We start from the raw sequence: 13,074 nt of genomic DNA on the forward strand, positions 1-13,074 counted from the left end.
ACTAACACCCAAAAGTCATCGAAGAAATGGGAAAAGGTCCTATATGTACAAACATATGTATAGTTGCTTTTTTGTGTTGTGGAGAAAAAACCTGAAAACTAAAGAGATGCCCATCAATTGAGGAATAACTGAATAGATTTTACTATATGAATACGATGACATATTATTGGGCTGTAAGAAATTAGCAAATAGGTGATTTCAAAGAGAAATTGAAAGACTTATATGAACCAAATCAGAGTAAAGTAAGCAGAACCAGAAAAATAATTTCTACTAAAACATCAATATTATAAAAATAATTTTGAAGACATCAATTAATGAAGAATGAAACAAGCAGAACAAGGAGAACAATTTATATGATAATAAGACTGTAAAGATAAACAACTTTGAAAGCTGTAAGAGCTGTGGCTATTCATGTTCACAAAGGATTGATGATGAAACATACTATCTACCTCCTGAGAAAAAGGTGATGGATTTACAACGTGAGTACAGAATGAGACATATATATACAACCAATAAGGGAATTTGTTTTGCATGACTATGCATATTTGTTGCAAGGAACTTGTTTTTCTTTTTTTTTTTTCCTTGTAAGATTGGAAGTGGGAAGAAGGAAAAATAAGCTTCTGTTCATTTTTTAGGAATTTTTAATACAGAGATTGCAGGGTGCTACATTTGTAGAATTATTGTATACACTTCCAGATGAGGTCACTATGTTGTTACTTTTGTTTAATTGCTTTGGTCTGTTATAAGAAACCACTCTTGGAGTGGGAACAACCCTTAATGTAATGGAAAAACAAAACCCATCAATAAAACAAACAAAAAAGACAGGAAATTTTGAGATGCAGAAAGGTTGTTATTTACACAAGGTAAAACGAGGAACAAATGACTAGTGCAGACTCCAAACCCAGATCCTCTGCCTTCCAGACTACTCTGCCTCTCTGCTTTTGGAAGGTCTAAAAAGAGCACAAGGAGGCAAGCAAGAGCCTGATTTTTTTAAATGAGATGTGTTTGGTACCAGGTGGTTTAGAGCTTTTGAAAGACAAGTGGAAAGGATTTTGTTTGTTTGCTTTTTTGCCAGTGTGACTTTGAGAGGTGCAGGGACTGGAAGGGATTATCTTTCATTGCTACATGTAACTCATTGACAGGTAGGTGACAGGTGACAGCTATCAGTCAGGCATCACCAATTCCTAAGCCCATACCAAGATGTGCATAAATGTTTGCTGTTGAAGTTGATGAGAGTCCAGACCATTCGAGCATTAACCAGTGGAGCTGAAAGTTCCAGACTCCTACCTCAGAATCTCCCTATAGCTGAACAAAATGAAAGGGTGCATTTGTTGAAAGAAACATTCTGGTTTTTCTGTAAAGACTGGCCTTTGTTCTCAGCTTTTCAAGGCAAAGGGATGTAGCATTCATTTCTTAATGCCATAGGTTTCAAGCTTTAATTAAGAATTCAGGTATGAAATCCCTTTCATTGTCTAAATTTCCATCCTTCGTCTTATCCAGGAACTAAAAGGTTGAGTCAGTTTCACTTGTATATTCCTCTACGTAATTCCATTACCTTGTAATCTAGGTATATCATAATGAGCAAGGTACAGGTTCTTTGGACATAGTTGGTAATAAATGTTTACTGAACAAATCAGTGAACTCCTCCCTGACATATTGTTTTGGACTATTGTAACACTCCCGAAAAGATTTGGACTAGCTACTTTTTCTTCTCTGTATTCCAACCACCTGAGTAGCCCAATAAAAATTAATTAATTAATTAATCAGTCTTAATTTTTTTATTTGTTTACCTTTTTAGATTTCCCTTTTCTAGTCTCCCCAGAAGTCTGGGTTTGAGCATTGGAAGATAATAAGCTGCCGCCGCCGCCGCTGCTACCATGCCATGCGGCTAGAGGAGAACCCCACCACCTTGCCTCTGCTCTTTTCTCTAACATTCTTGAGAGAGTTTTGTCTTTAACTCCAACCAAAATGGGAAAACTCTGTCCTCTTGTTCTGATTTAGCTTCTGCTCTTATTGGTCTTAGAAGAAATAGAACTTCCAAGGTCTTTAACAAATTAGGCCACCCTCACAAGTAACTAGTTAAAGCCTGGAGAGGATTGTAATACCTTTATGGATCCATCAGGTGAAAGATTGACACCCTGTCTACACTGGTTATATAAAACAGTTTATTTGTAAGTAGGCCAATTCCATAGGCAGGCCTTTATACAGCCACTCTAGTCTTTTAAGATAAATCACTAAGTCACTGATTTTTCCTGGCTATGTTTGACTTCAAAGCAGTTAGGTTAGCTCAAGAGCAAACACGAAATCCCAAAGAGTAAGAAACCTCTATGATGTTGCCTTTTAGAAACTGGGCAACAGGGCAGGGGTGATGCTAACAAGTAACAAACTACTGTGCAGATGTTCTCTCTAGCAAAGGCCTGCAGCCATTAATTTACTGCCAGAATTACAAAATGTCTCATAACATTGGTGTCACTACAATTTTTCCCCATTCAACTTCAGTTTACAAGAAAGAAAGAAAAAGTACCTAGATGTTAAAACCTTAATGAAGAAGACACAGCTGATTCTGCTTTTCCTTGCCACCAGCTTTAGATGTATCCTGATTAGAGGACCAAACAGCCCAAATCTGGTTTTCTTCTTTTTTCCTTTCTTTCTCTTTCATTTTTCCTTCTTTCCTTCTTTTCCTTCTTTCTGTCCTTTCATAAAAGAAAAAAAAATTATGCCCGTTGGAAGATTCTCTAAATAAATTGTCCCTCCCTCCCCCCAAAAAAAAGCCTTTTCTTAACCCTGACGATTGTGTTTGAACTCAATTGATTTCCAATGTGTTTATAGCACAGATGAAAGGAACGCACAGAACTGCTGGTAAACAAAATTGCAAATGTCATTCAATCTCAAGGGATTCAGTGCCAGAAAAAAAGCACATGGAGAGAATCAATAATCACATTTCTGTCAGTCTGTTGTTAACAAATCAGATGGCAGTGCAGGGCTCTCTAGGTATAACAGAGATCTAAAAATAACTGCATAATTATATAACCCAGAGGCAATCTCATTCTGCTTCTAAATTTAGCCTGTTCGGCAAAGGCCAGTCTGGTGGAGGAAGGGGGTGGGGGGAAAGGAGCCTTGTTGCTGGTGCCAATTAGCAAGATGACTCACACAGCTCAGCTAATAAAAATGAAATGCATGTCTCTTGGCAACAATTCATGGAGGGATATACGTATGGAAAGCATTTTTAAGAGACCCAAATGAGATAAAATAAGATTTGGTATTGCAATCAGGGGGTGAAGGGAGAGAAATGAACTGTTTAGATCAAAATTATCTCATAATAGAAATGAACATCCTATTATGTTCATCTGTTGAGGGGGAATGGAGTATGGGATATGGATACAAAATACATGAGGGAAATTGCTTCTTGTAAAGTATTCAACAATAAGAGTGGAGGTTTTGGTTTTTTGTTTTTGTTTTTTTAAGGGGAAAAAAAAGGGACATATTTGTCCTACTGTCTCCCTCTTCCTTTCGTAGACTGAAAGTCAGGGGGAAATGCACTACTTTTAAAATTGTTTACCAGAATATTCTTTTATCACGTATAATAAAATATTAAAATCAGAATTTTTTTCTACTTACCTATAACTAATTATTATCTATATTGGACAAGTAATTAATTGTTTTCAGAAAAAGTCCATACTATAAAATTATGTTTATCTGGAACCTACATAATGGGAATCAAATATTAAATCACAACAACATTTCAGAAATTCAAAATAACTCCTGATTTGCATCTTGATCATACTGTGGTATTAGGAAATCCTTTAGTGTCTTACAAATCATTAAAGCAAGACTAAATTGTGTTAAGCAGCATGAGAGTGATAAGTTCTACCTTCTAGGGCTAAGCATAACAAGGCTAACTGTTCTATCTACCAATCTAAAAATAACTGGGTATCTATCGTTTACCACACCCTCTTTGGTATTTTAAGTGTCCTTTATTCCACAACAAATATTTCTTGTTCTTTCAGCCAAATGAAATATGACCTCCAACGTTTTCAGTATACTCTAGCATCATGTTCCCTCGGACATCTGTCAATGTCCTTCCTAGAACTCGACACTGGGAACTGAACATGATACTCTATATGAGGTCTGACCCAAGTAGAATATACCAGGGCTATAACAGCCTTTATTCAGAACATTCAGTCATGATTAATGCAACCTATGCTCACATAGCATTTTTGGCTACCGCACACTGCTGACCCATACCAAGCTTGGGGTCCATAATTCTCAGATAAATTAATGTCTAGCTGTATATCTCCTAAATCCAGTACTTCATCTAGTACTAGGACAGCTAGGTGCTACAGCAGGTAAAGAAATGAACCTAGAGTGTGAAAAAGCTGAATTCAAATATGGTCTAAGACACTTGCTATGTATGACCCAAAGTGAAGTTACTTAACCTTTGTATGACTCAGTTTCCTCTTCTATAAAATGGGGATGATAACACCTACCTCCTAGTTATAGTGATGGTCAACTGATAAATTTTAAATGTCTTTTTGGAAATCTCAAAGCTCACTATAAATGTTAGCTCTTGCTATTATTCCCTCAGGTGATTTTTTTTTCATTTTTCAAATGCTTTATTAACTTCTGATTTACATCATTCATTTCTGCCAGATTTTGAGTTACAAATTTTCTCCCCCTTTTTCCCCTACCCACCACCCCAAAATAGAAATATCACATGATATCCCCTCCTCCAATCTGCTGTCTCCCATATCTTCTTCCATACCCCCTTCAACTTTTCCAGTAGGGCACGGTGGATCTCTATGCTCCAGTGCCTGTATATCTTCTTTCCCAATTACATGTAAAAGAGTATTAATAATAGTCTGTAAATACATATAATTTTAAACATTTGATTTTAAAACTTTGCATTCCAAATTCATTCCCTTCCTCCCTTGTCACCTAACCTTACTGGGAAGATAAGCAGTTCAGTATAGGTTGTACATGTGTAGCTAATGCAAAACATTAACATAGAAGATATATTGTAAAAGACTGACTATACTTCCCTCCCTCCTATCCCACCGCCCACTTATTCTATTCTCTACTTTGATCCCATCCCTTTTCAAAAGTGAGTGCTTCCAATTTCCCTCCCTCCCAGCCTGCCCTTCCTTCCATCATCTCCCCTCTCATCCCCTTCCACCGCTGTTCTACTGTAGGGTAAGATACCCTATTTAGTGTGTATTTCATTCTCTCCCTGAGCCAAATTCAATGAGAATAAGGTTGACCCATTCCCTTTTGCCTTCCTATTCTTCCCTTCTATTGTAACCATTTTCCCTTGCCTCTTCTATATGAGATAGTTTATCCCATTCTGTGTCTCTCCATCTCCTCCCATTATATTCCTCTCTCACCTATTAATTTCACCTTTTAAGTATCATCCCTTCCTATTAACTTGGTCCTGTGCCTTCTGTCTATGTATACCTATAAACATATATACACATATTCACATATGTATTCATATGCCTGTATACCCTCCAATATAGGCACATACATATACATATATATATATATATATATATATATATATATATATATATATATATACCAGTTACAATTATCATTTTTCCATGTATGAATGTTAATAGTTCAACTTTGATTGGTAGCTTTTGATTTCTTTTCCCTGTTTACTTCCTCAAGCTTCTCTTGCTTCTTGTATCTGAATTTCAAATTTTCTATTCAACTCTGGTTTTTTCATTAAGAATGCTTGAAAGTCCCCTATTCCACTGAATGACCATATTTTCCCCTGAAACACGATACTCAGTTGTGCTGGGTAGGTGATTCTTGGTTTTAATCCCAGCTCCTCTGCCCTCCAGAATATCCTATTCCAGGCCCTTCAGTTGCTCAGTGTAGAAGCTGACAGATCCTGGGTTGTCCTGATTGTGTTTCCACAATATTCAAATTGTTTCTCCCTGGCTGCTTGTAACATTCTCTCCTTGATCTGGGAATTCCAGAACCTGGCTATAATATTCCTAGGAGTTTTCTTTTTGGGATCTTTTTCTGCAGGTGATCGGTGGATTCTTTCAACCTCTATTTTGCCTTCTGGTTCTAAAATATCAGGGCAATTTTCCTTGAGAATTTCTTGGAGGATGATTTCTAGGTTCTTTCTTTGATCATGGCTTTCAGGTAGTCCAATAATTTTTAAATTATCTCTCCTAGATCTATTTGCCAGGTCAGTGGTTTTTCCCATGAGATTTTTCACATTGCCTTATATTCTTTCTTTTGTTTGGATCTGTTTAACTCATTTGTTTGGATCTGTTTTAACATCATCTTGATTTCTCATAAAGTCACTAGTTTTCCTTTGCTCCATTCTAAATCTGAGGGAATGATTCTCCTCATTGAGCTCTTGACCTTCTTTTTCCATCTGGCAAATTCAGCTGTTTAAGGCATTCCTCTCCTCATTGCCTTTTTTAGCCTCTTTTGCCAATTGAGTTAGTCTGTTTTTTAAGGTGTGATTTTCCTCAGTCAGGCTGTCGACTCTCATTTCGTAATTTTCTTGCATCATTCTCATTTCTCTTCCTAATTTTTCCTCCACTTCTCTTATCTGTTTCTTAAGGTCCTCTATGGCCTGTAACCAGCTTGTATTTTCCTTTGAAGCTTTTGGTGCAGGAGTTCTGACTTCACTGTCTTCCTCCTGTTCCATGCTTTGATCCTTTTTGTCCCCAAAATAGGAGTCTAATGTTGGAATCTTCTGTTTGCTTTGTTTCCTTTGCCTGGTCATGTTTCCCCTCAGTCACTTGACCCCTGGCCTTTTTGCCACAGTAGGACTCTGCCACCAGATAGGGGAGCTTTCGTCCCAAATGCTGGGGTTTTCTCAGCCACTGGAGGAGTTAGTTGGGTCCCCTCTCTGAAGCCTCCACATGCTCTGGCAAGCTGGTCACACACCCCAGAACCTCCACCCTAGATTGCAATCCAGATCCAAGCAGGTTAAGGCAAGAGCAATTACCCCTCAGACTGGTCGCTTGGTCCCCCTACACTCTGCAGGCCAGGAGCTGAAGCTGCCACGTGGCACTGGCTGTGCCGGGCATCTCAGTGGCTTCTTGTCCTGGGGGCAAAAGCCAATGCTCTCCCAACTACTGGTCCCAAAGTCCACACTGCACTGACCTCTCACTTTGTCCTTTGCATCTGTGTGTTGATAAATCTGGAAACAGCCACAGCTGCTGATGATCTGGAGTCCCTCCAGCTGGCAGCTGGTTAGGCCCACCCTGGGGCTAAAACCTCCGGCTCACATGGACCTGAGCTCAGCTCCCAGAGCACTGTACTGGCTGAATCCTGCTGGCCTGTCAGGCTGTCCTCAGAGGGAGGTTAGCTTCGCTGTGTCATTTTGTGGGTTCTGCAGCTCCAAAGTTTGTTCAGAGTCCTCTTTTTACATGGATTGGGGAAGGTGGAAGCCGGAGCCACACGGAGGTCCTGCTTCTACTCTGCCATCTTGACTCCACCCCCAGGTGATTTTATTTTTAACCTGAATGCAGGACGTTACATTTTCCTTTATCTTACAAAATTCAATCCATTGTCTTTGAAGGTCAAGGATTTGGTTTTTGGTTTATTTTTTTCTGAAAGAACTTGATTCTTTCATTCAACATATTAGACATTCCTTCAACCTTCACATCATCTATAAATTTGACTTCATGACTTCATTTAGGACATGATTAAAATGTTGAAGAGAACTGGACAAAGGACAAATCCATGAGTTACTCTTCTATAATCCCTATTCAAGGTGACATTGTTCACTATTATTCATTCAGATTGGGTCATTCAATTAATTTGAATGTACCTAACATTACAATCCCTCTATCTTGTCTATATATAGATCATGAGAGCTTAATAAACTACTTATCAAATGGTTTGATAAACCATTTATACTTTGTCTTTAGCATTCTTTGCTCTACTCCCCTCCCTTTACTGCTTGGAAGTAAAAACCTAATCACTACTCCCTTTGCTACTGAAAAGGATGTCTATAAGCTCCCTGTATGGCTCTACTCACCATTCCTGTGATTCCTCAAACTAAAATTTTCCTCCCTACCCACCATTCCCCTAAAAATATTGGAATGTTGTAGGGGTCAAATAAATGTTTCTTTGTTCCATTCTATATATTCCCCCTCCCCCCCCCCGCTTTTAGATCATAAGATTCTTTGGGGCAGGAACTACCTCACTCTTTGTATGTGAAATTCCAATTAGTGGCACATTATAAGAGTTGAATAATTTTTTCTTCATCTATCCATCCATTCAATTGCCTGATAAATCAACATAGTAACACAGCAAGAAAACAAAAAAAAAAAAGAAGAAAAGAGAAGAGAAGGGGAGGAGAGGAGAGGAGAAGGGAGGGGAGGGAAAAGTAAAGCAAGGATATCCCATTATCACTGTTACTATTTAATGCATTCTCAAAATACTAGCTATAGTAATAAGACTAGAAAAAGAAACTGAAGGAATAAACATAGGGAAAGAGGGATGAAAATTACTTTTTGAAAATATGATCTTCTTAGAGAACCTTAATCAATTAGAAAATTTGCTAAAGCAATAACTTCAGCAATGTTTCAAGATATAAAATAAATACACATAAATTATCAATATTTCTATATATGACCGATAAAATATAGGAAGAGATGATCTATTTAAAACAACTACAGAAGGTTTAAAATACTTAGCCTACCAAAATATAATCAGCAACTATGTTAATACAACTACAAAACATTCTTTACACAAATAAAAAAGAACCTAAATAATGGGAGAAATATTAATTGTTCATAAGTAGGTCAAACCAATATAATATGAATTACAATGCTTCCTAAATTAATTTGCTTATTCAGTGCCATACCAATCTAACTATCAAATTAATTATTTATAGAACTTGAGGGGCGGTTAGCTGGCACAATGAATAGAGCATCAGCCCTGGAGTCAGGAGGACCTGGGTTCAGATGCGGCCTCAGACACATCACACACACACACACACACACAAATAGCCATTTGACCTTGGGCAAGTCACTTAACCCCAATTGCCCTTCAAAAAAAAAGCCAAAAAAAAAAAGTATTGAAGTTGTCCTCTTGGGGCAGCTAGGTGGCGCAGTGAGTAAAGCGCCAGCTCCAGAGTCAGGAGGACCTAAGTTCGGTTCTGGCCTCAGACACTTAACACACACACACACACACACACACACACACACACACACAAACTAGCCGTGTAACCTTGGGCACTTTACTTAACTCCAATTACCCTCCAAAAGGCAAAAAAAAAAAAAAAAACTTGAAAAAAATAATGATATTCTTTGTAGAAACAAAAAGTAAAGAATCTCAAGGACAAATTGTTTTTTAAAAAGTGGAAGGAAGGAGATTAACTTTACCTGATCTTGAACTCTACTACAAAGATGTTATCCTCAGAATAATTTGGTACTAGTTAAGAAATAGAGTGGTTAATCAGTGGAACAGATTTGGTGTATAACATATAGAAGCAAATGAACCCAGTAGCCTACTATTTTTTTAAAAAGGACTCTAGTTACTTTGGTTAAGAACTCACTATTGGCAAAAACTGATAGGAAACTGTGAAAGTAGTCCTTTATAAACTAGATATAGTTCAAGATTTCATGGAATACATGAAATTCATGGTATATTCCAATTGGCCCATGACTTAGACATAAAGGGTAACATCATAAGAAATTAAGCAAGATATATGAACTGATGCTGAGTGAGAAGAGCAGAACCAGGAGAAATTTGGACACAATTACAGACGCAATGTATGTGTGACGACCAACTTTGATAGACTGGACTTTTCTCAGCAATGCAGGGCTATAATTCAACTCCAATAGACTCATGATGGAGAAAGATGTCTACACTCAGAGAAAGAGCTAGAAAAAACAAAGTTTGAATGCAGATTGAAGCAAATTACCTGCTCTCTTTCTTTTTCTTTTTTGGTTTTGTTTCCTCTTTCCCATTGTTCATTCCATCTGATACAATCCTTCTTTATAACCTGACTAATGCCTAATGTGAAAGTATCTGCAGATCCCATACCTGATTGTATGCCACCATGGGGGGGTGGGGGGGGGGAGGCAGGGGAAAAAGGGGAAGAAAATTTGAAACTCAAAGAACTGTGGAGCTGAATCTTGTAAACTAAAAGTAAATGAACAAATTAATAAAGACCAAATTTTTTTAAAAATAAAGAAATTAAGCAAGAAAGAAATTACCTTTCAGATTTGTGGATAGTCAGAGAGTTCATTACCAAACAAGGGAAATAAAGGATAACAGAAGATAAAATGAATAATTTGACTATCTAAAATTAAAAAGATTTTGTGCAAACAAAACCAAAGCAGTTCAAATTAAAAAGGAAGCAGATAACTAAGAAAAAAATCTTTGGAGCAGTTTTTCTAACAAAAGACTTATTCTAAGATATAGAGGGAACTGATTCAACTTCCCTATTGAGAAAAGCATCAATAATCATAGTGGGAAATGTCCCAAATTGTTAATACCCTGAGGTTCCACCTCCCAACCTTCAGTGTCACAGTTGACAGAAAAGGAAAATGGCAAAGACTAGATGAGCTGTGGGGATGTGATTAATGTACTAATAGTAGAGCTACAAATTGGTCCAGTCATTTTATAAAGTAATTTAGAACTATGCCACTGAAGTTACTAAAGACCCTGACCCAGAGCAACAATTAGTAGGTCTATGCCTCAGAGATCAAAGAAAGAGCAAAAGATCCCATCTGTACAAAAATATTTGTATTTTTTGTTGTGATGAAGAAATGGATCTAGAGGTTGGGGGCATCTATCAATTAAAGAATGTCTAAGTAAATTATGGTATGTGAATATAATGAAATACTTTTGTGTTATAAGAAGAGATAAAAGAGATGTTTTCAGAGAAACCTGGAAAGTGCTTAGCATAGTGCTGGTAACTTAATAGACACTTAAAAATTGCTTGATGACCTGCCAACTTATAATAACTAATGCAGAGTGAAATGAGTAAAACCAAGAGGAAAATGTGTAGGGTAACAACAAAAAATGTAAAGACTAACAAATTTAAAGATTTTAAAACCATGGGGGCAGCTAGGTGGCACAGTGAGTAAAGAGCTGGCCCTGGAGTCAAGAGGACGCGAGTTCAGTTGTGGCCTTGGACATTTAATACACACACACAAAAACTAGCTGTGTAACCTTGGGCGAGTTACTTAACCCCAATTGCCCTCCAAAAGGCAAAAAAAAAAAAATTTTTAAACGATGATCAGCACAATGAGCAACCACCATTCCAAGAGTCTCATAATGAAACATACTTTCCACCTCCTAACAAAGAAGTATCGGATTTAGTATGCACATTGAGACATATGTCTGGACATGGCCAATTCAAGATTTTGTTCTTCTTGACTATGCATATTTATTGCAATTTTTTTTATCCAAAGGGAGAGAAGTAGTAGAGTGGGGAAGTAGAATTTTGTAAATTAAAAAAACATATATTAATTGTTTTTAAAAGACATCTCATCCTTTCTGGATGCTATAGAAATTAGGCTATGGAATCCTGTCCATCATTTTTCTTAATCCTTCAAAATCTTGCTCAAAACCGAGGATGTGCATCAGGCATCTCCCTAAATCATCCTCCTTATCTTGAATGAACTCAAAGGTGAAGTGATAACAGCCTCCCAAAGTAATTATCTTTTAAACTTTGACAATTATCCCTCTCCTATTGGTCATAATAAGATGCAGATTTCCATTAGTTGCTTCCTCTGTTGTCTAAAGAATGGAATTATAATTAAAGGAAATCAAGAATTTGCCAGCTATTAAGTATTTAGCAAAGGGAAACTGTCTGCATAATTGACATCTCCCATTATTTCTTGTCTGTTTTTTTCTGATTTTTTTTTTCATTATAAACTTGAGAAACATCAAACAGGAATGTTTCCAAATAAAAAGGACAGAAAAAGAGAGTGGTATGTAAATTTTTTTTTGAGCAGAGATTGCTTCTTTTTTTTTAAGTACACATTAAATTGTTTATCTGTGTCTCCTAAATTATACATGAGTGTGATGCCTCACTAAACAATGCTACCCCTTTATCCCTTTCATCTAATGAGTTCCTTTTAAATGAGGCATACCCTTTCATAAATATCCCTCCCAATTAATGATACCTATGAGGTCACACTTATCTCTTTGTATAAAGATATCTGATTCACCTTGTTTATAATTCATATTCTGTGCATTTGGGGACAGTTAGGTGGCACAGTGGATAGAGTGTTGAGCCTAAAGATAGGAAGAACTGAATTCAATTCTGAACTCAAATAGTAGCTAAGTGACCCCGAGCAATTCACTTAACCCTGTTTGCCTCAGTTTCCTCAACTATAAGATTAATTAAAGATGGAAATAGCAAACCACTTTAGTATGCATGCCAAGAAAACCCCAAAAGGGGTCACAAAGAATCAGACATGACTGAAAAATGACTAAACAACAACTCTGTACATTTGTTCATAGACATACAAAGGCTTTATTATTTCTCATCTTATTGAATATTATGTCGGCGGATATTCCTATTCCTGTGCCATTCCAGCTACTCTACTAGGCAACTGAGTCACATAGTGAACCGAATACTAGATTTGGAATTAGGAAGATTTGAGTTCCAATATTGCCTCAGTCATTTACTAGCTGTGTGACACTGGACAAGTCTCTTAACATTTCTCACTCTTGGTTTTCTAATATGTAAAGTGAGAATAAGAATAGCATCTACCTCATGTAATTGTCCTGAGGTTCAAAAGAGGTAATACATTTAAACTGTTTGCAAACCTTAGAGTGCTATATAAATACTATCATCATTATGTATTTGCTTTGGAGGCTATCTAGGACAACATTCTCATTTCACTTCTCTTTTTCAGTTTAAATTCCTCTTAACCAGATTCTGAAAACTCCATACAAAGTTATTTTTATCAGTCCTTATTCATTGTTTTTCATTCATTTCGAAAAGCCCTATAAGATTTTAACAATGATCTAGAAGTGCCACTCCCATTCTCTAACATCATCTTTTTAACCAGCTCTTTCCTAAGTCTATATTTCTCTTCTTAAACCTGTACTTTCAGTCAGTAGCAGCTATAA

The sequence above is a fragment of the Petaurus breviceps genome, unplaced genomic scaffold (genome assembly GCF_028583685.1).
Source record: "Petaurus breviceps papuanus isolate PSGF00001 unplaced genomic scaffold, PetGlider_PUasm1.0 90574, whole genome shotgun sequence".
Classification (NCBI taxonomy): domain Eukaryota; kingdom Metazoa; phylum Chordata; class Mammalia; order Diprotodontia; family Petauridae; genus Petaurus; species Petaurus breviceps.